We start from the raw sequence: 24,485 nt of genomic DNA, 5'->3' as shown, positions 1-24,485 counted from the left end.
AAGAGGAATAGTTAGGATGCCCTGAAGAAGCCACGTCCATTCCTAACAAGTGCCCTCCATCTAGAGAGAGAGGCAAAGCACAAGATGTGGAAAGGCAAAGTTTGCTTGGCACCCCTTGCCAGGATTGAGGGTCCTCTGAACCCCTCTCCTAGGGGTCACAACGACCTCCGTTCATGAAGGAGTCATCTCAATGGCTCCATGAAGCTCCTTAGCCTTTAATGAGCAGTTCGGCACCCTCCATCAACGAGCATCAGAGGAACTGGATCTCGGTCCAGTTCCACCAAGATCCCCGCTCCCTAAGAAGCCCTGCTCCCTCCAGTGGCACGTGGTGATTCAGACAGGCAGATGCAGCATGTCCACTATGCCAGTGAAGCCGCAGGCTTTGCTAGCTACAGAAGGGGGCCTGCCTGGGCCTGGCGAGACCTGGCGTAGCTTAGCAGCCTCATCTCAGGCCCAGGCGCATGACTGGAAGATGGCTCCGTGTGGTGGTGAAGGCCATGTGTAAGTGGTTCTTCAAGGTGCACCACAGGCAGAACAGGCAGAGTGGTGGGGATGGAGTGTGTTGCTCAGGGGGCAGTCATGTATATGATGTGCTGGTCTGAACGTCCTGACCTCGTTGTTTTCTCATGTCTTCATTCCTGACAAGCTCTCCCTCACCACGGCTATACCATTGTGAAATCGGGGATGATGTCCAGATCTTCAGTTCTGATCTCTCCTCCTCTAAAAATCCTGTATCCAACTGCCTGGGGCGATTGCCAGTGGATGTTCTGAGAGCACCTCCCCCTCCAATGCCTGACCCTGCACTGAGCCCTCACCCCTTGGCTGAGGCCCCACCAAACACAGACACCGAGTTGGAACCCTGGGCGCGTTCCAGATGCCTCCCTTCTCACACTTCCCACACCCCTGCAACCAAATGAGGAGTAGTTGGAGCTCACAGTCCTGCAGCACTCACTGCATGGCGGCCGCTGTTCCAAACTTTATGCGTATTAGCTCACATCGCCCCACAGCAACCCTGTAAGACGGGCACTATTACAATTCTCATTTTGTGGGTCAGGAAACTGAGGCACAGAGACTTCCGCAGAGGCACCCAGCTGAGTTCCAGAAGCAGAAGTCAAGCCCATGTGGTCTGGCTCTAGGTGTGGCACTCACTAAGCCTGTTTGCTTCTGGTGCTTGGGGTCTCTGTGAAATCTCCACACCCTCCCCTTCTGTACCGCTCAGCAGGGCCACAGCAGCATCCTCCTCACCACACCTGTCTCCCAGCCCCAGCACATCTCTGCAGATAGAATGGCATCACTGAAGTGCGATCATGCTGCCCACCTGTCCAGGGTCCTCCAGCAGCCTCCAGATATTGCAGCAGACATCAGCTGTCTAACTGTTCTGCAGGCCTGGATGCCTCCATGACCTGGCCCTAGTGAGCCCTCCAGCCTTCACGCCACGTGGCCCAGCACATCCTTACCCTCTAGCCTGGCTGAACTCCTGAGCACAGTGCTTCTGCTCAGTTTCCATCCCCAGGATGCTCACCCTTGCCTCTCTCATCTACCCAGTGCATATCTATACTTCTTTCAAGTTTCAGCTGGAAGTCACCTCCTCTCAGGAGCCTCACCTGTCTTTTCCAGGTGGAGTTAACAGTTTCCAGCTCAGCACACATACTTTTCCTTTTTTTTTTTTGAGACGGAGTTTCGCTCTTGTTACCCAGGCTGGAGTGCAATGGCACGATCTCGGCTCACCGCAACCTCTGCCTCCTGGGTTCAGGCAATTCTCCTGCCTCAGCCTCCTGAGTAGCTGGGATTACAGGCATGCACCACCATGCCCAGCTAATTTTTTGTATCTTTTTAGTAGAGACGGGGTTTCACCATGTTGACCTGGATGGTCTCGATCTCTTGACCTCGTGATCCACCTGCCTCGGCCTCCCAAAGTGCTGGGATTTCAGGCTTGAGCCACCGCGCCCGGCCACTTTTCCTCTCTTACAACACAGTCCACAGAATTGGATATCTGTTTGCCTCTCTTTCTCCCTGGAGACTGTGACCTCTATCCCCTCAGGGATCCAGATCATGTTTCATTCATCTTTATATATCAGTGCCTGACTGTAGGCCCTCAGGAAAGGTGTGTTGACTGACTAAATGATCAAAGCAAGAGCCTTATATGGAAAACACACACACACACACACACACACGAGGAGTGAGCGGCAGCATTTGGCTAGATCCAATTTCTTCACACTGCTGACCCTTTTCTGCTATGGCCCTCCCAGGCCGGTCTGGCCCAGGTCCCACTCACCGGCTGCCCTGGGCAATGGTGGGCACGATGTCATGGCTGGCACGGAGGGGCCGGGTCCTGGCCTTCATGCGGGCACTCTGCAGCAGATGCTTGGCTTCCTCATGCCTGGGGCTCAGCACAGGCTCCGGCTTGGGACCAAAGGACCTGTAGGGTGGCACACAGGCCAGGGTGGCAGGGGAGGGATTAGAAGAAAATAACGCGGATTAGGAGGGCTTTAGCAGTGTCAAACACTGGCTCTGCCAGAAAAAGCCCTGCATGTGCAGCCTTCCTTCTCTAGCTCCCATGCACAGGGAACCCAGCCTGGGGGCCTGCAGCCTGGGGCTGGGAAATGGCCCTGCGTGGCTCTGGATGGGGGCTAGGTTACTGGCCAGGCCTTGGACATCTGCTCAGAGACTGGAGACAGAGACCTCAAGAGGATCTAGAAAGGAGAGTCTCCAGATTATTCTATTGTTCCCTGCCTGCTGTCCCCAGGCAGACAGCAGGAGCGATCTGGGAGGAGGAGGGGGAAAGGGCCTAGGGTTGCTGGGCTGGGCCTGTGCCCAGACAGATGGTCTCTGCACGCATCACCTCTCTCCTTCTGTCTCTCTGCACCCACACTCACAGCACCACACTAGCGCCCACTGCAGACACAAAGAATCAGGGCTCTGTCCAGCACAGATTGGGTCCTTTGGGGGAATGGCATTTTTATAAATCCTGGTGTTTTCTAGCCTTAGTCCCAATCCAAAATCATCAGGCACCAGCTCAGGGCTCACGGGCTCAGGGCTGAGGGAAATTAAACTGGACCCAAACCAAGTCAGCAAATGGCTCCATTTTCATAATAATAAGGGTCCTCCACCAGCCCCCACCCCCTACCAGATGTGCTGCCTCCCTGGCCAGTCCAGAGTTGCAGAAAATGACAGCAGTCCTTTTTCAAAGCTGTCTCTCAGCTGGTGACATGCAGCCCGCGCTGGGTTACAGCTATAACAGCAGCCCACAACCTCCCACTGACAAGCCGTTGTTCTCCACGGAGCTTGCTCCCCCCAGCCAAGCTGGCCGAGGGCAGGTGTTCTCTCCACGTGACAGATGAGGGTGTCCAGAGCAGACAGGAACGCTGGCACATTGTTCAAGGTCGAACGTCAATTGCAAGCCGAGCAAAGCACACGACAGCCAGCCCCACTGCCTCCAGCATCGTTCTGCAGCCCCTGTCCTCTCCCACCTTGGGTCCCAGGGCAGGCAGAGGATGTTTGGGGGCAGACACACTCTTTGGGGTAACTCCATCATCCCCACTGGCTGCCCCTGTCCTTGCTGTCACATATGCTGGGCTGTCCTCAACAGTGCGAGTACACAAGTCTCCGGCAGGTAGAGACTCAACACAGTCTTAATCTCAGAACTGCAGCCTCCCACCCCACCCTCTATTCCACGTGGAAAAGGGGGCCTGGTCCTGACCGGGGGAAGGAACCAGGCAGTTTCCTGGGTGACAGAGATGAGAGTGGGAATGGCACAGCTCTGAGGCCTCCAAGGAAGGCTTCCTGGGACGTCTTTGGACAAACTCTGGGCAGACTGTGATTTCTTTTCTTGTTTCAGTCTCTTTTTCTTCTCCCCATTTGCATCCAACCCTGCTCTGGGGCCACTGGGGAGCAGGAGGAGACTGCTAGAAGAAAGGCACCATCTGTGCCTGTGAACCCTGGCAGGGCCCAGGCATGGCTTTGGAACAAGGAGGGTTTTACTGGAGGGATGTGAAAGCGAATTTCCAGGCCCGCTGCCCCATGAAGCCTTCTTTGGCAGGAGAGGCCTCCCTCTGCACAGCTTACTGAGCAGACAGCTCCTCCAAGGCGGCTGAGAGCAGCTGTGCTCCCTGGGGCTCCTGCTCCGACAGCAGAGATAATGAGGTTACCAGCCCGGAGAGGCGCCCTTGCAGCCGTGGGCCTCTGGCTGCCAGCCCGCACACTCGGAGCCTTCCGGTGACAGCTGTGGTTCCATGGCTGTCGGAGGGCATTTGTCTCAAGACCTGGTGGGCAGGCAGGAGGGCCCCAGGCAGCTGGCCAGATGCTGCCAGGATCAGCCTTGCCCCCAGGTTTTTAAGCCATTTTCCAGCTTTGCTGTTTCCTTTCTGCTCCCTCCTCTTGGAGCTGTTACTTTTTTTTTCTCATCAGCTGTCTTGCTTCAGTTCCTGGCAGACAAAGCTGGTTCTCCACTGATTAGAAAAGCACAGCTTTTTAGGCGCCTGGAGGCATCCATGCAGTACCACACTGAGCAGGGAGGAGTGGCAGTCACCTTCACAGACTGCAGCCAAGGTCAGTGTGCACCCTGAGGAAACGAGGGCCTGGCCAGCCACGTGGAGGGAAGGTGGTCTTTCTCCAAGGCAGGGAGCAAGCAGGCACAGGGGGTGGGTGCTGAGTCTGCCTAGTCTTGCTGCCCACCTCTCATCCCACATCACACCAGTCCACCCGAGGCCCACCCAAGCCCTCCAAGCAGACAGGTTCAGACTCTCTCATCTGAGGAAGACTTCCCAGTCTAATCCGACTCTGGCCTCTGCTGAGGGCACACAGCCCTAGAGCCAGCCCCTTCCCATCACGGACTCTAAGCCACAACCCCAGTTCCCACAGTTGCTCTGAAAAATTCTTAGAAGGGTTGGGGTGGTCATTGCATGGCCAGGCAAAGGCAATTCCTACCTAAGAATCGACAGCTTTTTGCCACTCTCTTGAAAGCCTGCGTTTCTGGAGCTCATTAGCTCAGAGGGTGGAACATATGAATAAAGTGGCTGAGTGCTTTGCCTCCCTGGGCCTGTTTCCCCATCTACAAGCAGTGGGGGCTGGAGAGGGGAGATGACTCACAGTGCTACCCTGCGACCCTGGATCTTTGGCCACATTGTCTGATAAGACATAAGGTGGGGTATGAGATTTCGAGGTCCCTGCTTGGGGGAGTTCCCACCACAGATGTTTGGCTGTCAGTGAGTGGCAGAGCCTACAAAGAGCTCATTGCTGGGGAAAGCTGGAGTTCCACTAGTGTATACCGGCCCTTCCCCGGCCCCTCCAGTCACCTGTGTCCTCGACTCCTTCACAAGGTCAAAGGGCAGCGTGTGGTCCCCTCCACTATGGGCACTCCCTTTTTATCCAGTTTCCTAGTGGAGGGACAGGCTTAGCTGTGGCTTGCTGTCCTCCCACCCAGGCAGGGCAGGAGAACCACCACTGCTCTCCTAGCCAAGGAGGTCAAGGGGACAGAGTGGCCTTCTTCTGCAGCCATCATAATCCTGGATTAAAATAATAAGCTCAGCGGGTCTGTGTTTAACCAGTTACATGGATGGAGAAATAATCTGGAATGTAGAGTGATCTGGCACTTCCCAGATTCCAGGATGCAGCCAGTAGAGGGAGAATATGTAGTGTACAGAACACAGAGAAACTTTTGTGCTTAGCATTTGTTCCATTTTTGCGTATCTGAAAGCTTTCTGATGACCACAGATAGAGCTGTCTTACTGTTTGTTATTCTGTGTGCAATTTTCTGAATGAGGGGAAATGAAAAAGGTGCACCTGGAACTGATTCTGGCTCATGTGCTCCATGAGGGCAGGGACTTCGTTTCAGACAATCATGCTGGTTGCACAGGTGTCTTCTTCCCAGGTCTGCAGGACACAGACAGGACACAGCCTAGAGTGGCGGGGAAGTGTGTGGCTTGGGGGCAGCCTGCCTGGGGTTCTAATCCCTGACAGCCACTTCCTAGCTGTGTCACCCTGGCAGGTTCCTTAGGAATTCAGCTTCAGTTTCCCTATCTGCTAATAAGGGCTCATTTGTTAAATTAAGTGAGATTGACTCCCTTAAAAGAGATTAGCACAGAGCTGGGCACTTGGTGCTATTATTATTTTATCATTAGCACCACTGTTTTGTTAAATTACTCTTACCCCCTTACTAAGCAAAGGATGGAATCCCTGAACATGTACTAAAGTCACCTGCAAAGAGGTCACCTTGTCTGCAAGGAGAAGGCATGTTTGGAAGTGACAAACACTACATTGTAGCTGGAGGGGGCCTGGTGGTTCTGCTCTAGACTTTGAAAAGCCTTTGACAGGGCTCCACAGAAAAGGGCTTCCATAGGATAGAAAACAGGAGACGGCCGGCTGCGTGATCATGGAGGAAAGCTGATTCCCAGACAGTCAACAGGCCCTCCTGTCAATGGAGAAGGAGGAGTGGGAGTCCCCCGGAACGGCAGCTAGGAGAATCCACCTCCTTCAACAAAAGGGTCTGTATGGAGGCCTGCAGTGCGTGCCTAAGACACTGACTTCTGAGGAGAGCAGAGCCACCCTGTCCCTGCCTTCCTGCAGATGAACAGATTGTCTGCTGAGCCCCTGCTTGTCCTTACCACTGCCTCAGCTCCCATCTGGGGGGCTTTGGGCTGCCCCTTTGGTCAGAGCCTCCTGGCCTCAGGTGTGGGACCCGGGTGGCCACAGAGGAGGTGGGTGACTGAGATGCCCTCAGATGGGGGACCAGTGGCTTGTTCAACTCCGGCAGGTAGGGGAGAGGGTTTTCTTTTCTAGAATTTCAGACTAGCTACTATCAGATGAATGGCCTTGGATAAACGGACTTTCTGGAGCTCCTTGATTGGTAAAGATTGGAACCATCATGAGATTTTCATATGTGATGTGTATGTGGGTGTGGCAATGACACAGCATGGGACAGGGTATCAGGAAGCTCCAGGTGGCACTGGGTTTGTGGTGGGGCTTCCTTCTCCACCCAGGGTGAGACGCTGAGAGAGTGTTAAGAATCCTAAAACATTGTTGAGTTGTTACATTTAATTTTTTCTTTTGCTTTAGTCTCGGTGGGGCTGGGAGTGGTAAGGGGACTTTCCTTTGGGCGTGTATATCAGTGGGGTGGGATGGGAGCCGATGGGAGAGCTAAGGACAGGCAGGGGTTCAGTTGTTCTTGGTTACACAGTGCCCTGGGGTGTTCTCAGGCACCTCTACAGCCCTGGGCATGCTGGGGTGGTGCAGGACTGTCTCTTCTCCCACACTCAGCTGGGACTCACCATGCCCCCTTGCCGAGCCCTCACTCACACTCTTCCCTGTATGTCTCTGCCAGACGCTTCTGACTGAGAGCCTATTCCCTGCACACACTTGCAGGCAATGGGGCCTGGAGAGACAAGAACAGTACAGTTCTTGCCCCAGGAGCTGAGGGAGGAGATACATCAGTGCCAGCGATGGCTGCAGCCGGTGCAGGCACAGAGAGCAAAAATGGGCAGTTCCATGTGAAACTGCGCTGGATCGCACCCAGTGGCTGGCTCACAGGGGAGCTCTGTGATACTGTGATCTAATAAATACAGATTTGGTCCCACCTCCTGGCGCGCCTGGCACGCAGCTCCTAAACCCTTGGACTCTCAGGAATGATCAGAGTGCCTTTTGTATGGTAATGAGACGGCTGGTGGCTAAGGGTCCCTAGATAGCTTCAGGATGTGGGCTGGTCACTAAAAAGACCAATCATTTTGATGGCTGGAATTTTCAGCCCTACCCCCTAACCTCTGGCAGGGGAGAAGGGCTGAAGTTTGAGCTGACCCCCAGTGGCCAATGACATCATCAATCATGCCTACATAATGAGGCCTCCACAAACACCCAAAGGCCTGGCAGGGGAACCTGGGGACAGCTGAGTTTGCGAAGGTTTCTGGGGGTGGTGCCCCATTTCCCGGACCTTGCCCCATGCCTCTCCTCACGTGGCTGTTTGTGTCTTTTGTAATATTCTTCAAAAGAAATGGGTAAATGCAAGTTAAGCCCTTCCCTGCGTTCTGTGAACCATCCTGTAAAAAGTAATCAAACCCAAGGAAGGAACAGTGGGAGCCCGATTTATAGCTGGTTGGTCTGAAGTGCAGGTCACAAGCTGGGACTTGCGACTGGCATCTGAAGTAAGCATAGTCTTGTGGAACTGAGACCTCAACCTGTGGGGCCCGATACTGTCTGCAGGTAGACAGTGTCAGAACTGGGTGGAATCAGTGACAGTTAGGTGTGGTCCACAGGAGAACTGCTTGGCGTGTGGGGACAGCTGCACACGTTTTGGTGGCTGGAGGTGAAGTGCTCTGTGCTGGGCTGAGTGTGTGAAAGTAGGTAAAAACATTTTGGTTTTTCCCTATCTGTTTCCAAAAATGCTAATTAACATATTAAGCTGTAAAAGCCTGGGATTTTTCTCACAGCTGTGGGCCTGACCACTTGAACCACAGGCCAAGTCCCTGAAATTCTTTTTTTTTTTTTTTTTTTTTTTTGAGACGGAGTTTCGCTCTTGTTACCCAGGCTGGAGTGCAATGGCGCGATCTCGGCTCACCGCAACCTCCGCCTCCTGGGTTCAGGCAATTCTCCTGCCTCAGCCTCCCGAGTAGCTGGGATTACAGGCACGCACCACCGTGCCCAGCTAATTTTTTGTATTTTTAGTAGAGATGGGGTTTCACCATCTTGACCAGGATGGTCCCGATCTGCTGACCTCGTGATCCACCCGCCTCGGCCTCCCAAAGTGCTGGGATTACAGGCTTGAGCCACCGCGCCCGGCAAGAAATTCTTTAGGGCTGCCTGTCTTTAACTTAAGAGTGCAGAAACTGTCTGACGAGAGGGAGTTTTGATTGCTCCCCCTTCCCCTCCAGCCATCCCAGCAGGGGCCTGAAGATCAGACCGCCTACCCTCCCCCGCTGCCTGTGAAGTGATCTGGGGATCACTCACAAGGGTTTCCTGAAGGGTTTGTACGCCAGGGACTGGGCTTGTGGATCCCCACATGGGCATGACCCCACCACAGGGATGAGGGAAAATAAACAACCTAGGACGTCCCCTGAGCTTCCTTCATCACTACAGCACAAATAAAACAAAACTGAGACCTTCTCTTCTCCCTTCTCCCCACAGCAATCGGTAACTAAAGCCCCTGCAGACACACTCAGAACCTGGGACCTCCCAGATCACACACACGCAGAAGGTCCCGATATGCACCAGGATGGGCCTGGGCCACGCAGCAGCACTGCCTCCATGGAGACTGCGAGGAGGAGGCTGCTGGCCACCTGGCACAGGCTCATGAGCCTCCGAAGTTGATTTGGTGCAGGGTCTGGGGCCAGCATTGCGCTGATTACTGTGCTCCTCACGGTCACACCCTTTCACTTGTGCTGGGTTACTGGGATCCTAAGGCAATCTGTGATCCCAGTGTGTCTCTCAGAGGCTCACGGAAGGGAAGGGGCCCAGAGACAGCCTGAACACGGCTCCCCATTTCACTGTCCTCTCCCCTTCTCTCTTATGGGTCCTTCCAGGCATAGATCCCCTTTGCCCTCTCTGAGGCCCAACCTCTCACCTCATCCTCTCCCCCAAAATCCAAACCCCATTTCCTGAATTGTCCTGATAGTGACCTAGGAGAAAAATAAGTGTATCCCATAGTGTCCATCACCTGCCCTTCTTTGCCCATACCTGAGAACAGAGCGGGCTAGGAGGGGAAGGGGACCTCCAGATACCTAGCCCAAGGGGTGGCCTGTGGGGCAGGGACAGGGCGGCTCATGGCAGTGCCGCACGATGGTAAGAGCACCACCCTTGAAGCCAGGCAGCCCTGACTTCGAATTCTGGCTCCAATAATTGGCAGCTAGAGGATCCTGGGAGTCACTTAACTCCCCCCAGAGAGGTCTCTCTGTTGGTGAAACAGGAACAATAAACAGTTTGTTATTAGGATAAAATGGGAATGCAGAAACGTCACTTAGCACAGCACCTGCCATGTAATAAGAGCGCAAAAACGGCTGCTGCTGACATTGGCTTTTGCCTGCCACTAGGAGGCTCCAGTCTTCTGCAACTGAGCCTTCTCTTACCCCTCAGTAGAGTGGGGACAATCCTGGGCCAGGAGTCTCCTCTGCATTTGACCCTTAGCCTTTAAGGTCCTGGGTCCTTGCCTCCCAGGCTGACTCCTGGTGACTGCCCCACACAAGCCAGGCCAGCCCCCAGGCTGTGTTGAACTCTGCAGTCACCATCACATCATGAGCTCCTCATCGTACGGCTCTGCAGAGCTATAACCATTATGGACACCATCAAATGCATGCTGGCTTAACTTGGTTGTCATGGTGATTTGATTGCAATACTTGACTGAATGTGAAGGAAGACCTCAAACCCTCAGAAGATCCAAGGGGCTCACGACCTCATGAGTGAGGTCCTGCCCTTTCCTCCTGCCACAGCACATCCTGACTGATGTCCTGGGGCCCCCTTTGGGGTGGCCATCTAATGGTCAGCCACAGCCTCAGCATTCTCTGCCCAAAGTCCTTAGCCCCTTAGAACAGATACTAAGCCCCAGGACTCTGGCCTTGAGTGGCACTCCCCGGGCATAGAGCCGAGGGAAGCATGCCTTACTCCAGAGGTCTCGGAAAATTCACCGATACAGAACTAACATCCATCACTCCATCCTGCTCTGGGGAAAGAGGGAGCCCTGCAGGGTTTTAGGGACCACCTTAATGTTGGCCCAGGGGACTCAGGAATAGAGCCAGTCAGGGAGCCCTAACCAAGGGGCTTCAAGATATGGCCCTTCAGCTTGGGTGTCTACTCAGCAGGGACCTCACTGCAGAGCGCCAAGTGAGGATACAGGGCACTCAGAATGACTCCCAAACAATGTGGTTCTGTACAACACTCTGTGCCCTGATCTGCCAGGCACTCTAAGGGAATATTTTGTTAACGGTCTTTGAACAGGGTCCTAAAACTCCACTAAGAGATCTTTTCTCTCTCTCTACACACACACACACACACACACACACACACACACACACAGGCACACACTCTACAGTACACAGGTACACTCACCCTGCCTGAACTCTGATGCAGCCCATGGCTGCTGGGGGCCTGGGCAGCTCAAACAGCAGTCCAGAAACCCCAGTCCCAAGGATTCTACACAAATGCCGTTTCCTCACGGTATTAAGGGAAAGTCCCTCCTTGCCCATGATTGAGGTTCTCCTCCTTGAAAATGAGTGGGTTTTATTCCGTAGTATCCAATGGGCTGTCAGGAGCTTTGGCTTCTCTTTTCAGCAGTGACCCCTGAGCAGAATCCCCAGTGGCTGCGTCTCCCCTCATCGAGGGAGGAAGTGTGGGGGGCGCAGCTGCAGGGAAAGGCAGTACCTCCTCCACAGTGGGGGCATCACCCAGCCTTCTCCTTCAGGGCTCCGCACAGGAGGGAAAAAGACAGAAGGCAAATTGAACAGGGGAGCAGAGCCGGCTGAGGCCCACAGGTCTCTCTGCAGTCACACTCCTCAACACTGTGGCAGGGCCAGCAGGGGACCACAGGAGGGCCTGGAAACAGCTGCCATGGAGGAGGGGGGAGAAATTCCTGGCAGAAGGGGAGGCAACTATGATTCCAAATCATAAATAGCAAGGGATGAAGGAGCCATATATCCCCCTCTCCACCTGACCCTCAGCCAAGCAGAAGCCCAGTGGCCTGAACCTGGCTGCCCTCGCTTGGTTAAGGCAGGTGTGGGGCTGGGGGACTGCAGAGGACTCAGTGTTTGTGTCTCCTGGAGATTCCTATGTTGAATCCTAATCCCCAATGTGAGAGTGTTAGGAGGTGGGGCTTTGGGAGGTAAGCAGGTCATGGGGCACGGCCCTCATAAATGGGATTAGTGCCCTTAGAAAAGAAGCCCCTGAGGGCTGCCTTGCCCCTTTTTCCACCTGGGGACACAGCAAGAAGGCACCATCTGTGAATCAGCCAAACACAGCCCTCTCCAGACCTGAATCTGCTCGTGCCTTGACCTTGGACTTCACAGCCCCCGGAACTGTGAGCAATACATTTCTGTTGTTATAAGCCACCCAGCCTGTATAGGGTTTTTGTTATAGCAGCCCAAGTAGAGAAAGACAGAGGTCCATCCACGTTTTTTGGAGGGTGGTCCTAACTGAGTAGGATTTGTGCAGGAGCTGCCTTACACCAGAGGAACAACGGTGTGGACCTCTGCCCTCAGCAGAAACCACAAGACCTCACGGAGGCTGACATTACCAGACAGCTGGGGAAATGAGAGCTCCTAACCTCTCAGCCTCATGGACCAGGAGCCTGGCAAAGACTGAGGTTGGGTTCAACCTCTGTGCAGGTGCCGGCTGCAGTTCAGGCCTGCAGATGGCCCCACTCGCACCTTGAGTGTACTCGTCTTACCCGGCCTGGCTCAGGACACTGCCCCACTTCCTCTGCTATACCTCAGTGGGTCCAGCTTCCCCAAAATATTTGTTGGAGGGGCTGGAGTGAAGGCTGTGGGATAGCACGGTAAGGCTGGAGGTGAAATCTTTGACATGATCCCAGCACAATCCCTTGACTGGGAATGGAATTGGGGTAAGGCTTCGTACACTTTCCCCAGAGATTTTCACATCCATGATCTCACCTTAGCCTCACAATGGTCCTGTGAAGTGAACCAGACAGATGCTATTTCCCCAACTTTAAAGATAAAGAGGCCTGACCAGTCGCATTGGCTCACACCTGTAATCCCAGCACTTTGGGAGGCCGAGGCAGGTGGATCACAAGGTGAGGAGTTCAAGACCAGTCTGGCCAACATAGTGAAACCAAGTCTCTACTAAAAATACAAAAAATTAGCCAGGCATGGTGGCACACGTCTATAGTCCCAGCTACTTGGGAGGCTGAGGCAGGAGAAGCACTTGAACCTTGGAGGCAAAGGTTGTGGTGAGCCGAGATCACACCACTGCGCTCCAGCCTGGGCAACAGAGTAAGACTTCATCTCAAAAAAAAGAGAACGAGGCCTCGGCAAGGGAAATAGCTCCATGGACATGAAGCAGGTAGTTAGCAATGCACTTTGTTTTCTGGTGGTTTTGCTCAAGTAGCAGACAGGCACCACCCTGGGGAGGTGGGGGTTACTGGCACTTTCTACAGGGTCTCAGGGTTGATGATGCCCACTGGTCTGCTGGTACAGGAGTCTGCCATCTGCTTGACCTCTGATTTTGGGAAGTCTCCTACTGTCCTGATGCTGAGTAAACAGAGGGACTGTGGTGAGGAGGGAGGGAGAGAACATGTGGGTTCTGAGCTCTTACCTGTTCTGGCCCGAGTCCTGCAAGGAGATGGCCGAGTCCCAGTCCACATCCCCCATGGGTCGCTCTAGGATCCAGAGTAGAAGCAGAGATCAGGGCAGAGCCAGAAACGGGGCTCTCAGCTGCCGTTTAGTGAACACTGAGGAGAAGGGTGTCCCCTGAAGCAATTTACTCCCAGGATAAATCCAACACCTTGCCTGAAAATTGGAGGCCGAGTCTGTCATGATGACTGCTGTGGCCACAGCCACACGCTGAGAGGACCATGTGCATTGGCCCAGGGATGGGGTAATGAATGAGCTTGTGAGATTTTTGGGATGAGAAGGCAGGAAGGGAAGGAGGTTGTCCTCTCAGGCATGGACATTTGTACATGCCATTGGTGCTACCGTCTGAGCTCAGCCCAGCTGCTAGAACACCCAGCCTCCTTTTAGGAAGGGGTTCCTGTCTACTTGCCCCACAAGAGGGCCCTCACTAGGGGTGATGGCATGTCACTAGAGGGAAAGGCAAAAAGCCACTCTGGAAAGGAATCCAAGCCAAAAGGAAGACATCATAGTGGCCTCTAACCCCAGGCACACAGGGTGGCCTCCCATTGGTCTGCAGGGTCATGGGGGTCTTCAGCAGACAGGCTGCCTGTGAGGTGGCAAAGAATCTGTATCACCAAGAATAAGAGGCTATCCTGATGATTTTGGTGGCAGGCACCTGTCACGCTCTCTCTCCTTTTCTGTCCCCTTCCTCTGTGGGGCCCCCTCCTCCCCTTTTCCTCCTTCTGGACTCCCTCCTGCTCCCCCCACCACCTGGACCTACACAGTGTGCTTCACCTGGTACAGCTGTGTCCCAGGACGGAGTCCAGGCAGGGGTTCCCGCCTTGTGGGGGCTCTGCCCAGAAACACTGAGCATCTCCTGCAGCAACAGGCGGTTCCTCTCCACCCGGTCAGACAGGGACAAGGCGCTGCTCCCAGCGCCCAGAGCCTGCAGGTCTCCAGCTCTCCAGGGCTCCCCCAGCAGGGCTGTCCTGGGGGCAAAGTCCTCCTCGGAGGTCAGGGATGTGCTGTCCAGATCTCCCTCTGTGACCACGTCATCTGGAAAAGGGTAGGACCTTCCTGTCCTTGGGCTGGGAATGTGGATGATTTTGTTACAAAGACCAGGACCCCCAGGTTGTCCAGGAGTAATTCCATGGATGGGGCTCTGTTGCAAAGAGCTGGGCCCCAGCAGTGGATCTCTCTCATGGTCAGGCAGTGTCCATTCGGCCTCTGGAGGCCATGGGCTCCTCCAGTTGCAGTACTCACGCCCAGGGCCAGGTGGCCTGGGAGGCCTGGGGCCCCCATCCCTGGCGGGTTCCTCCACACTGACACCGCTGTCCAGCTGCCCATCAGGCAGGTTCTGGGTATGAGGAGCCATCACAGCACCTGGCAGGAAAGACCCCTCTGACGGAGTCCTGGCTCCCCCTGCCTTGCCTCGTGTGCATTTGGGTTTCTTGGGGGATGACCACTCGTGGGAAGTGGGGCAGGGACTGACTCCCTGTTTGCCACCTGTCATCTTCTCCTTCAAAGCCCTCACCTTGGATTCCAGCACAGAGGGGCCTTGGAGCTGTGTCCCCCATACCCTGGGAGGCTGGAGGGCCATCAGGCTGGATGTTCTGTTTTCCTGAGGGCAAGGCCAGGGTCTTGGAGGGTGTCCATTATCTGGCTGTGGCTCGGGACCACTCCACTCCATAGCTGAGGTCCTCTCCATGGGCCTGGCTGCTCCACTCCCTGTCTTGGGCCCTCTGGAGGAGAAAACAGACAGAGCTCCTGAGATCCAGCACAGGACTAACCCCCGCAACCTCTCGTGCCCCAGTGTCTTGGTGTTGAGTCCTGTCCAGATGAGAGTAACTTGGAGACAGAGCAGAGGACGCCCTCTAGACCAGTGGTCCCCAACCTTTTTGGCACCAGGGACTGGTTTCATGGAAAACAATTTTTCCGATGGGATAGGGTGGGGTGGAATGGTTTGGGGATGAAACTGTTCCACTTCATACCATGAGGCATTAGATTCTCATAAGGAGCTTGCACCCTAACTCCCTCACATGTGCAGTTCACAACAAAATTCATGCTCCTATGAAAATTGAATGCTGCCACTGATCTGACAGGAGGCAGAGCTCAGGTGGTATTGCTCACCTGCTCACCCGCCACTCACCTCCTGCTGTGTGGCCTGGTTCCTAACAGGCTACGGAGTGCTGTGGTCTGTGGACCACTATTGGTTCAAGGCGTGGGTGTTGGGAATCCCTGCCATAGATGATATGAAAACACTTCTTAAAAATGCAAATCATTGAAGATTACAAATAAGTGATTGCTGAATTTTTTCTTCCAAGTCTGAGCAGTGTTCTAGCTTTTCTATCCTTGGTTTACAGATGGGCAAAATGAAGCTTCAAATGACAACTAATCCTATGCCAAACGTGGACCACAGTGAAAACCAGGGTGATTTCCCAATCCCTGGCCTCTTGCTTTGCTGAAGGGTAGTTTCAGTGGAGGATGCCCACATCTGCTAACTCTGCTAACAGGCAACATGCTCTTTCCTCTCCAAGGGGAGCAAATGAGGATGATGGATATCAGGAAGACACCAAGCAGGATCTGACCCTCCGGTAGAAGGTGATGCACCCAACCTTACCCCTGACCCCTGATGAACAAGCCACAGGACCAGAGCACAGGGTTGTACTCAAAGGGAGACCTTGACCAGTCATGAACACCAATCAGGCATCTGCTGTACGCCAGGCGGGACTGTAAGTGCTTTCAAACTCACTCCCTGCCAAGAATCCTGTTATAACTCTGACAGAATGGCATTATTGACCTGGCACAGTGGCTCACACCTGTAATGCCAGCACTTTGAGATGCCGAGGCAGGTGGATCACTTGAGGTCAGGAGTTCAAGACCAGCCTGGCCAACATGGTGAAACCCCACCATTAAAAATACAAAAAATTAGCTGGGTGTGGTGGCGGGCACCTGTAGTCCCAGCTACTTGGGAGGCAGAGGCAGAAGAATTACTTGAATCTGGGAGGTGGAGGTTACAGTGAGCTGAGATCCCATCACCGCACTCTAGCCTGGGCAACAGAGAGACTCCAACTCAGAACAAAACAAAATGACTTTATTATGCTTCTACAGATGGAGAAATAGGCATGGATTACGACACACAGGTGCTAAGGGGAGGGCCAGTTCGGAATCCAAAGCTTCTCATTCCAAGCCCAGGCCTTTTCCAAAACATGTAGTGATCACTTAACCCCACTCCCCTTATTTCTTATATGAGAATGTTCCATCCCCAGAGGCTGGGTGACTTGCCAGCATTGCAAGTTTATCCCTTCACAAGGTATGAAGGTTAGCAGGGATTTGACTGAGGGTGGTGCATGAATACCTACATGCCACAGAGTCTTAACATTTATTCTACCTTCTGAGAAAAGGCAACTTTAATGTCATATATCTAGATGTGCCCCACTTGAAGTAAGCTTCATGTATAAAAATTATGTATATAAACTACAAATTATGAGTTATCCACTTCATAACACTGATCAAGGAGTCACCATAAAATTCTCTTAAATGGCAAGTCCCTCTGTAGTTGTTTATTAGAATTCAATTTATACACAACCTTTCAGGAATGCACATATTTTATAAAGCAAAATACACATAAAATGCGAAATGTCGCATCAGTTTTAAGCCAGTAAAGTTTAAGGATGATCTTTAGGAAGACAGAAATAATTTGTTCTATGAGTTAATAGAGAATGCAGCAAGTTTCCCTTTGCACCTCCTTCTTCTCCTCTCAAGTTCAATCCAGAAAACAGGGGATTAGAATGTAATATGAGCATTTTCTACTAAGTTAAAAGAACTTTTTGCTTTTGGGAGGCTGAAGCCGGAGGATGGCTTGAGCCCAGTAGGTCGAGGTTGCAGTGAGCCGTGATCGCACCACGGCACTCCAGCCTGGGCGACAGAGCGAGACCCTGGCTCCAAAAAATAAAAGTAAGAATTGTTAATGGGTAAACTCTGGTAACAGCATCCCAGAGACCTTAAAGAATGAGACCCTCCCACTGGGGTCCCATTGGCAGGGGCTTTCGGGAAGATCGGTCAGCTCAGAGCCGCCTGGTTTTGTGGCCCACACACTGTGATGTATTTCCTCTAACTCAGGCCAAACGAAGATGGACGTGAAGGGCGGGCCTCCCCACGACCCTCCAGCTTCAAGCCCTTGGGAGGCCCGCTTCCCAGCGGCCGGGGCGACCCAGGCTCCCCGCTCCGCCGCCCCTCGGGTCCGCCACCCCCACCCGGCAGGCCCGGCGCCGCTTCCTCCATACTCACTGGGGGCTGCCGCCCGCAGGTTTGGCCGCCGCCGCCTCCGTCCCCTCCATCCCTCGGAGAGGCGAGGCCCACTCCAGCCCCTACTCGGTCCCAGGCCCGCTGCTGGATTCGGGGAGGGACTTCCAGCCCCGAATCTAGGCGGGAGGGAGCGTGGCACGCAGGCCTCGCCCCTCGGGGCGCGGCCGACCAGGGGTCCGAGGCTGCGCCGAAGCCGGGCCAGCTCCCAGCTCTGCGGGCAGCCCCCGGGTCCCGGGTGGGTCCGGCCCGCGCAGAGCCCTGCGGGCCGCACTCCCTCCCGGCGGGAGGAGGGGAAGCGGGGTCGGGCGGGGAAGGAAGTGGCATCGGCTGTACGTTCGCGGCTTTGCAGTGGAGGGGAGAACGGCCAAGACCAAGCCCGCGCTTCCCGGGCCGCGCCGGGCAGAGGGAGCGGAGGGCGGAGAGGAGGGGCCGCGGGAGGGGCTGGAGGGTCTGGAGGAGCCGGGCCTGGGCCTCCCACTAGCCGGGAGCCCCGCGGAGCCGCCTCTCCGCGCGGCGGCCCAGGGAGTGAGTGGCACTGGCCGTCAGGGGCGTAGGAGGGAAGCCCCGGGGCGGCCCCGAGCGTGGGGACGACGGGGCGGCCGCCGGCTCGCAGGGCGCTGGCGCCTTCCCCACGGGACAGCGGGCGCGAGAGCGGAGGCCGGGAGCGCGGGCGGGAGCTGGGGACGCACCCCGTTCTCGCCAGCCCAGCGCGCCGCCGGTAACCCTACACCCGGGGCTCGCCTTTCGGGTGGAAGCCGGGGAATGACTTTTGTGCGGACTTTTCCGGAGGAGCCGGCCGCCCTCTCTGTGGGGCCGCCTCCCGCCCGGAGGAGCCGCTTCCTCCGAGGTCAAGGTCGTTGGTTCTCGCTCTCCAGAGGCGCGAGGGAAACGCGGAGGGGACGCAGTCCGCGCCTCCCGCCTTCCACGGTGCCGGCACTGCCCGCCGCCGCCTCGGTGGGGACCGGGTCTCGGGGTCCCGGCGTCTCCCTAGCCTACCTCGCCACTTTCCCCAGCGCGCGGTGGGGGTCGCAGCCAAGGGCATGCCCTGCAGCCGCAGCCGGAACCGACGGCGCCTGCTTTCCCCTTCCACCCGGAGGCGGTGACCGAGCCTCACCTATTTCCAAGCCTGTGTTTCCACAAAAGACGGGAAGCAATAAAAGTGGCCCCAGGAGATTCCGGAAATCTCTACAAAGAGAAAGTGGCCGTTCGCCTTTCCTTCAGCCGACAAGGCTTCACTGTCAAGCATGGGGTTCTCGTGAACCTCCAAATGACAGGACCAGCACAGCAACAGTAAGGGCCGCGCCGTGTGCCTGGGCAGGGAGGAGGGAAGGAAGCTTTCTAGAGGGGCTGCCTCCTGAGGGAGGAGGGGGTTGTGCTGCAAAAGGTGGGCGGGCGGGGGTGGGGGGTGGGGGGGGGAAGCGGGGCGTCTGGCAGGCGACAGGAGAGCGGAGTCTGGGATGCCCTGAGTGGACTGGCCTCTTGCCAATTTGGGAACTTGAGGATTATCCAGGGCAAACCCTCTGTGCCACAGTACAGGCCCAAGGTTATGTCACAGGCGTTCGAACCAGAGCGACTCCATCTTGTGTGAGGGCGAGGAGAATGAGTCTGGGGCTTCCAGTAAGTTAGCTATTCCTAGCTTCTAGATGCTTACGGCTAGGGGAACAAATTAATAACGTTTACTAAACAGACCCAGACTTAGGAGTGTCCTGATATCCTGATATCTTGAGAACAGGCTCATTCCTAATTTTGCTTTTAAGTTAATAATATCAATTATTGCAAAATATAGTGATTAAGAAAATTAATCCTTTATCACAAACCCTTGTAGCAGGAGTAACTGTACTTTCACCACTACTTTTTTTCTTCTTCTTCTTTTTTTTTTTTTTTGAGACAGGGTCTCACTCTGTTGCCCAGGCTGGAGTACAGTGGCAAGATCTTGGATCATTGCAACCTCTGCCTCCCGGGTTCAAGTGATTCTCCTGCCTCAGCTCCTGAGAAGCTGGAATTACAGACATGTGCCACCACACCCAGCTAAGTTTTGTATTTGTAGTAGAGATAGGGTTTCACCATGTTGGCCAGCCTGGTCTCAAACTCCTGACCTCGTGATCCGCCCACCTCAGCCTCCCAAAGTGCTGGTATTACAGCGTGAGCCACCATGCCCAGCCCACCACTTTACTTTCTTACTAAACCTGCTTTTGCTTTGCACTGTGGACTTAACTTAAATTTTTTTTTTTTTTTTTTTTTTTCAGACAGATCTTGCTCTGTTGCTCAGGTTGGAGTGCAGTGGGGCAATCAATTCTCCCACCTCAGCCTTCAGAGTAGCGGGGACTACAGACACGCCCCACCAGGCCTGGATAATTTTTGTATTTTTAGTAGAGATGGGGTTTCACCATGTTGGCCAGGCTGGTCTCAAACTTCTGGCCTCAAGTTACCCACCCATCTTGGCCTTCCAAAGTTCTGGGATTACAGGCATGAGCCATTGCACCTGGCCTTGCCCTGAATTCTTTCTTGTGAGAGATTCAACTCTTGGGGTCTGGCCAGAACCCCTCTCCTGTAGCAGTTACACAGGTCTGGTGACAGGTGGTCTCCAGGGTCCGGTTGGCCTCTGCCCTTCCTGAAACTCACCATGTTCCCAGCACAAGAAGTTCCTGGAACAAAGCACTGACTGCTTTTGCTTATTAGTACTGATCGTTTCCCAGAGTGATACCTGCATTGTTTGCAGAGGGCTTACTGGGCACCAGGTGTTGGCTAAGGAGTTTAAATTCGTTATCTCATATTTCAGCCTCAAGAGTGGGCACTTCTTTCTACAGACACTGAGTGTAAGTGAACTCCCCAGGATCCACCGCGGGGTAAGCGGCAGTCTGGGTCTCTTAGAGTCCAGGCCCTTATGCAGATACACTGCACAGTGCTGTCGCCAGCATCTGCCTGTCTAACAAGGAAAGATTTGGTTTAAAAAAAAAAAAATCATGAAATGCTGTGATACTGAAATGTGCTGGCACAGTGACTTGGCCCTTCCTGGCTTACTTGTTTCTGCCCTCTAAGTTGAAAACCCCTCAAGACTCCTTCTCCTGCATGTGCAGTGTTAAGTCTGACGGCAGCAGCACTGTCACTATTAGTGGGGAGTCCTATGAGCTGAGATACCCAACATAGCATCTTTTACATCCTTAAAACAACCACGCAAAATAGGTATAGTGTATCTCCACTTTGGTGATAAAGAAATCGAGGTGCAGAGAGGCTAAGCCGCTTACCCAAGGCCACACAGCCAGTGTAGCTATAATCTGAACCCAGCTTTGTCTGGCTCCAGGATTTTCTGATTTGTTTCCTCTTTATAGAGGCCCCTCTGAATTCAGACTCCACGGCTTTTGCTTCCACCCTCCCCCAGAAGTTAATGATCTATAAGGCAAGTTTCTGAAAGTTCCAGCAAAGGCTTAATGTTTAAAGAAAACCTGCCTTCCCCTAATCTTTTGAGATGCAAAAATCTCTTTCAGTTTATTTGGGTTAAAGACTTTGTCTTTTTGTTTTTGTTTGTTTTTTCCAGGGGAGTGGGGTGTCACATCTATACTGAGGCTTTAAAAGCTACCTGTCCTAAAGATAACCATGAGCAAATCCTTAGAATGCTGTTAAATTAGGACATGTACATGTTGGGGGTATTCTTGTTCATCTGGATTCCGGTTGGTGTAGCAGATATTTGTTTAGCTCCTATGATGTGTCAGAGGCTGCAGAGACAATTTAGCACCCAGACCCTACCCTTGAGGAATTTCTGGTCAAGTTGAGTTGGGGAGGGGCAGGCACATAAACTTTCTAAGTACACCCATCCAGGTCAGCATAAGGTAGTGTAGGTTGCTCACAGAAAAGACTACACTGACGGGTGTGTGTTGGGTGAGAAGAGGTACCACAGCTAACTGGGCCTTGGAGAATGAGCAGGAATTCGCCAGACAGAGGGGGAGGGGTGAGAGGGCATTTCAGGTGAAGAGATTAGCATAAATGCAGGCGGAGAGGTGTGAAACTGCCTGGTTTCAGTGTTAGTAAGTGTAAAATTTAACCCAGGAAAGGCAGGGGAAGGATGAGGCTGCAGAGCAGGGGAGGTTGGGTCCCAGTGAGCAGCTCAGACTCCACCCTGTGACTGGCAGCACCTCGGTGTGGTCTTGACCCCGCCTTAGCCCTTGAGTCTGGCACACTTCTGGGCTGAAGAACAACCTTGTTTATTTCCTTATGCATCAGACACTTTCATTATCATCTTCTGAAGGGAGGTCTAGGAGGAAAACAAATAAAATGTAAACTGATCACAAAGCCCCTTCCTCTGCTGACAACTAGGGAAATGGACCATTCCAAGGAGCCCCTTTGACTTACTCTGGGTGAAAACACAAGGTTCACCCCTCCTCCCAACTTTCCATCATGCTCTGAACGTTGGAAATATGGAGTCATATGGGCTGTGGAAACCAGGTTTCACTCAGGATGAAGGGAAAAGTGACAGAGATGGTCCTTCCAGCTCACACCATTAGAGCCAAGTGGGACAGGAGTGGGGTGGGGGGACCTTTCTGCCATCCCTTGAAGGTCCAGCCTCAAGGAGCTTGTCCAAATGAAAACTTGCATTTCCTGGAGTCCTGGTGACTCCTTCTTTCTCACAGGAACGTGGTCCAAGGAAGCAACTGATTCCCAGACGTAGGTCTGCTTTCATCTCTTTCTCCAGCACAGGAGCAAGGGCGTGTGTGGGGTCTACCACGAGCTGCTTCCTCCCTCCCCAAACCCTCCTGAGGCTCCCCCGTACTCCCCACCATGCTGCTGGGAAGGATGATTCTGAGGCCCCACCTGTGCAGATTCTGATTCTTTTGGTTGGATCAAAGCCCAGGAACCTGTTTCCTTCCAAATTTCCCAGGTGATGTTGAGGACTGGTCAGTTTGGGGAAGCACAGGTCCTCAAGTTAAAACTCAAAAGCCTTTTCATGGCACATGGGTCCCTCCAGCCTCATCTCTCGTCCCAACCCCCGAGAGCCTGCCCTGCTTCCTCACTATATTGAGTTGCTTCTAATTCCCTGGCTGGTGACACTGTCCTGTCTTCTTGTCTTTGCCCAGGCGGTCCTTCAGCCTGAAATACCTGCTTCACTCCACATGCACATATCCTGCTGTGGACTGAACTGTGGCCCCCTCCAAATTCATATGTGGATGCCCTCACCACCCCTGTGGGATAGTATTAGGAGATGGGGCCTTTGTGGGGTGATTAGGCTTAGAGAAGTCATGAGAGTGGGGCCCCACGATGGGATTAGCATTCTGACAAGAAGAGACCCCAGAGAGCTCTCTCCATGCCCACCCTTCCCACCACGTGAGGACATGATGAGAAGGCAGCTGTCTGTAAACTAGGAGGGGAGTCCTCCCCAGTGCTCTCCCAAGCTGGGATGTGACCTCAGACATTCGCCTCCAGAGCCATGGAAATAATTTCCTGTGTTTTAAGCCACCCAGTCTATGGTGTTTTGTTATGATGGCCCAAGCTGACTGACGTCCCCATCCCAACTTATCTGTCTCCTCCTAGACCTTCCACACTCAGCTCACATGTCCCCTCCTCAGGGAAGCTTTCCCCCACCCCTCCACAGTCCTCCTTTGGTGGAGCACCTGCTTCTATCAGAGATCTTGTCCACAGTTGCACACATGTGAGCCCTGTGTCTCCCACTTCACAGAGACTTCTTGAGAGCAGCACCATGTCTGATCCTTCCTGTGTCCCTGGCCCCTAACAGATGCCCACCACACAAAAGGTATGGACCAAGTGCCAGGTGATTAAATAAAAGAAAAAATTCCTATCAAATAGCCATGCCCAAGAGAGAGGGCCACAGCTTGCTAAGAGGATCAAGGTCATCTCCAAAGGATTTGGTTCGTCCACTCAGTATGTACAGTCATGCCCCAGGCACTGTGAGAAAGTCAGTCACCAGCAGAGCTGGGAGCTGTGCCCAGGCTTCCTGACTGAGCTGCTTACATCCAATGCCCAGGCTTCCTCGCCCCTGCCCCTCTTCCCTCTTTTCTCTTTCTCAAAATGCCATCCATCACTGGCAGCAGTGTCAGCCTTACACCTCAATTCCAAGTGAGCCTGGAAATTTGGAAATAAAATGCCCATCAGAAGAAGTAATGGACAGAGTGGGGAGAGGAGAAGGTAATGAGAGAAAAGTGTGCAAAAACAGGCTGGGAGAGAACACTAGGAGAGATGCCGTCAGACAGAGGACAGTCGGGCACCTCCAGACTATAGCCGCTGGTCTTCCCATCACGCCTTTCTGCATGCTGCAGCACACATGGGCACCCGCACTCACACACACCAGCTCTGGGCAGCGCACCACCCTGAATCTACAGATGCCCGAAGGAGAACAGACGCATGGCTCTTACCTGGTTGGGGTCAGCCTGCACGGCTCCCCAGGCTGGCAGGCAGGAAGCCCACTGGGATGGGACCAGGACCCTGTCTGGGGACTTTAACTGCAGACTTCACTGTCTCTGCTCACTCACCCTACATCAACTCTGACTCTGCCAGGCATCTGTTCCCATGCCCAACTCCAGCTGCGGCTTTTCATTTCATAATCCTAATCACAGGGAAATGACTGGGATTAGGGAATTTTTTCCCTCTGAGACAAGTCTTGCTCTGTTGTCCAGAGCTGGAGTGCAATGACGTGATCTTGGCTCACTGCAACCTCCACCTCCCAGGTTCAGGCAATTCTCCTGCCTCAGCCTCCTCAGTAGCTGGGATTGCAGGCACATGCCACTACACCTGGCTAATTTTTGGATTTTTAGTAGAGATGGGGTTTCACCATGTTGGCCAAGCTGGTCTCAAACTCCTGACCTCATGATCCACCCACCTTGTCCTCCCAAAGTGCTGGGATTCTAGGCGTGAGCCACCATGCCCGGCCGGGAGGTATTTTAATACTTTCCCTCCTAGTCTACCATGCCT

At 53.8% G+C, this 24,485-nt stretch overlaps 1 long non-coding RNA gene and 1 other non-coding gene across 4 annotated transcripts in view; one reads left to right on the top strand and one right to left on the bottom strand.

Moving 5' to 3' along the window:
• The window catches only part of KIAA1614 (KIAA1614 ortholog), a 40,369-nt gene extending 21,490 nt beyond the window's left edge, over nucleotides 1–18,879 (bottom strand). For 2 of the 3 annotated variants that reach the window (XR_013528963.1, XR_013528962.1), the window contains exons 1-4: nucleotides 18,682–18,879; nucleotides 14,055–15,001; nucleotides 13,243–13,306; nucleotides 2,276–2,419 (exon numbers count right to left, since the gene is read on the bottom strand). This is a non-coding gene — a transcript (KIAA1614 ortholog). Of the gene's footprint in view, nucleotides 1–2,275; nucleotides 2,420–13,242; nucleotides 13,307–14,054; nucleotides 15,002–17,549; nucleotides 17,660–18,681 lie in introns of those variants that run through there. The other variant, XR_004736526.3, reaches the window with a different exon arrangement.
• On the top strand, nucleotides 4,430–17,238 carry LOC144580086 (uncharacterized). Its single transcript, XR_013528965.1, has 2 exons — nucleotides 4,430–4,548; nucleotides 15,623–17,238. It is a non-coding gene; the product is annotated as an uncharacterized LOC144580086 (long non-coding RNA).
• Nucleotides 18,880–24,485: the final 5,606 nt, after the last annotated feature.

The sequence above is a fragment of the Callithrix jacchus genome, chromosome 18, assembly GCF_049354715.1.
Source record: "Callithrix jacchus isolate 240 chromosome 18, calJac240_pri, whole genome shotgun sequence".
NCBI classification, from domain to species: domain Eukaryota; kingdom Metazoa; phylum Chordata; class Mammalia; order Primates; family Cebidae; genus Callithrix; species Callithrix jacchus.
This window is presented reverse-complemented; position numbering and strand designations above follow the sequence as displayed.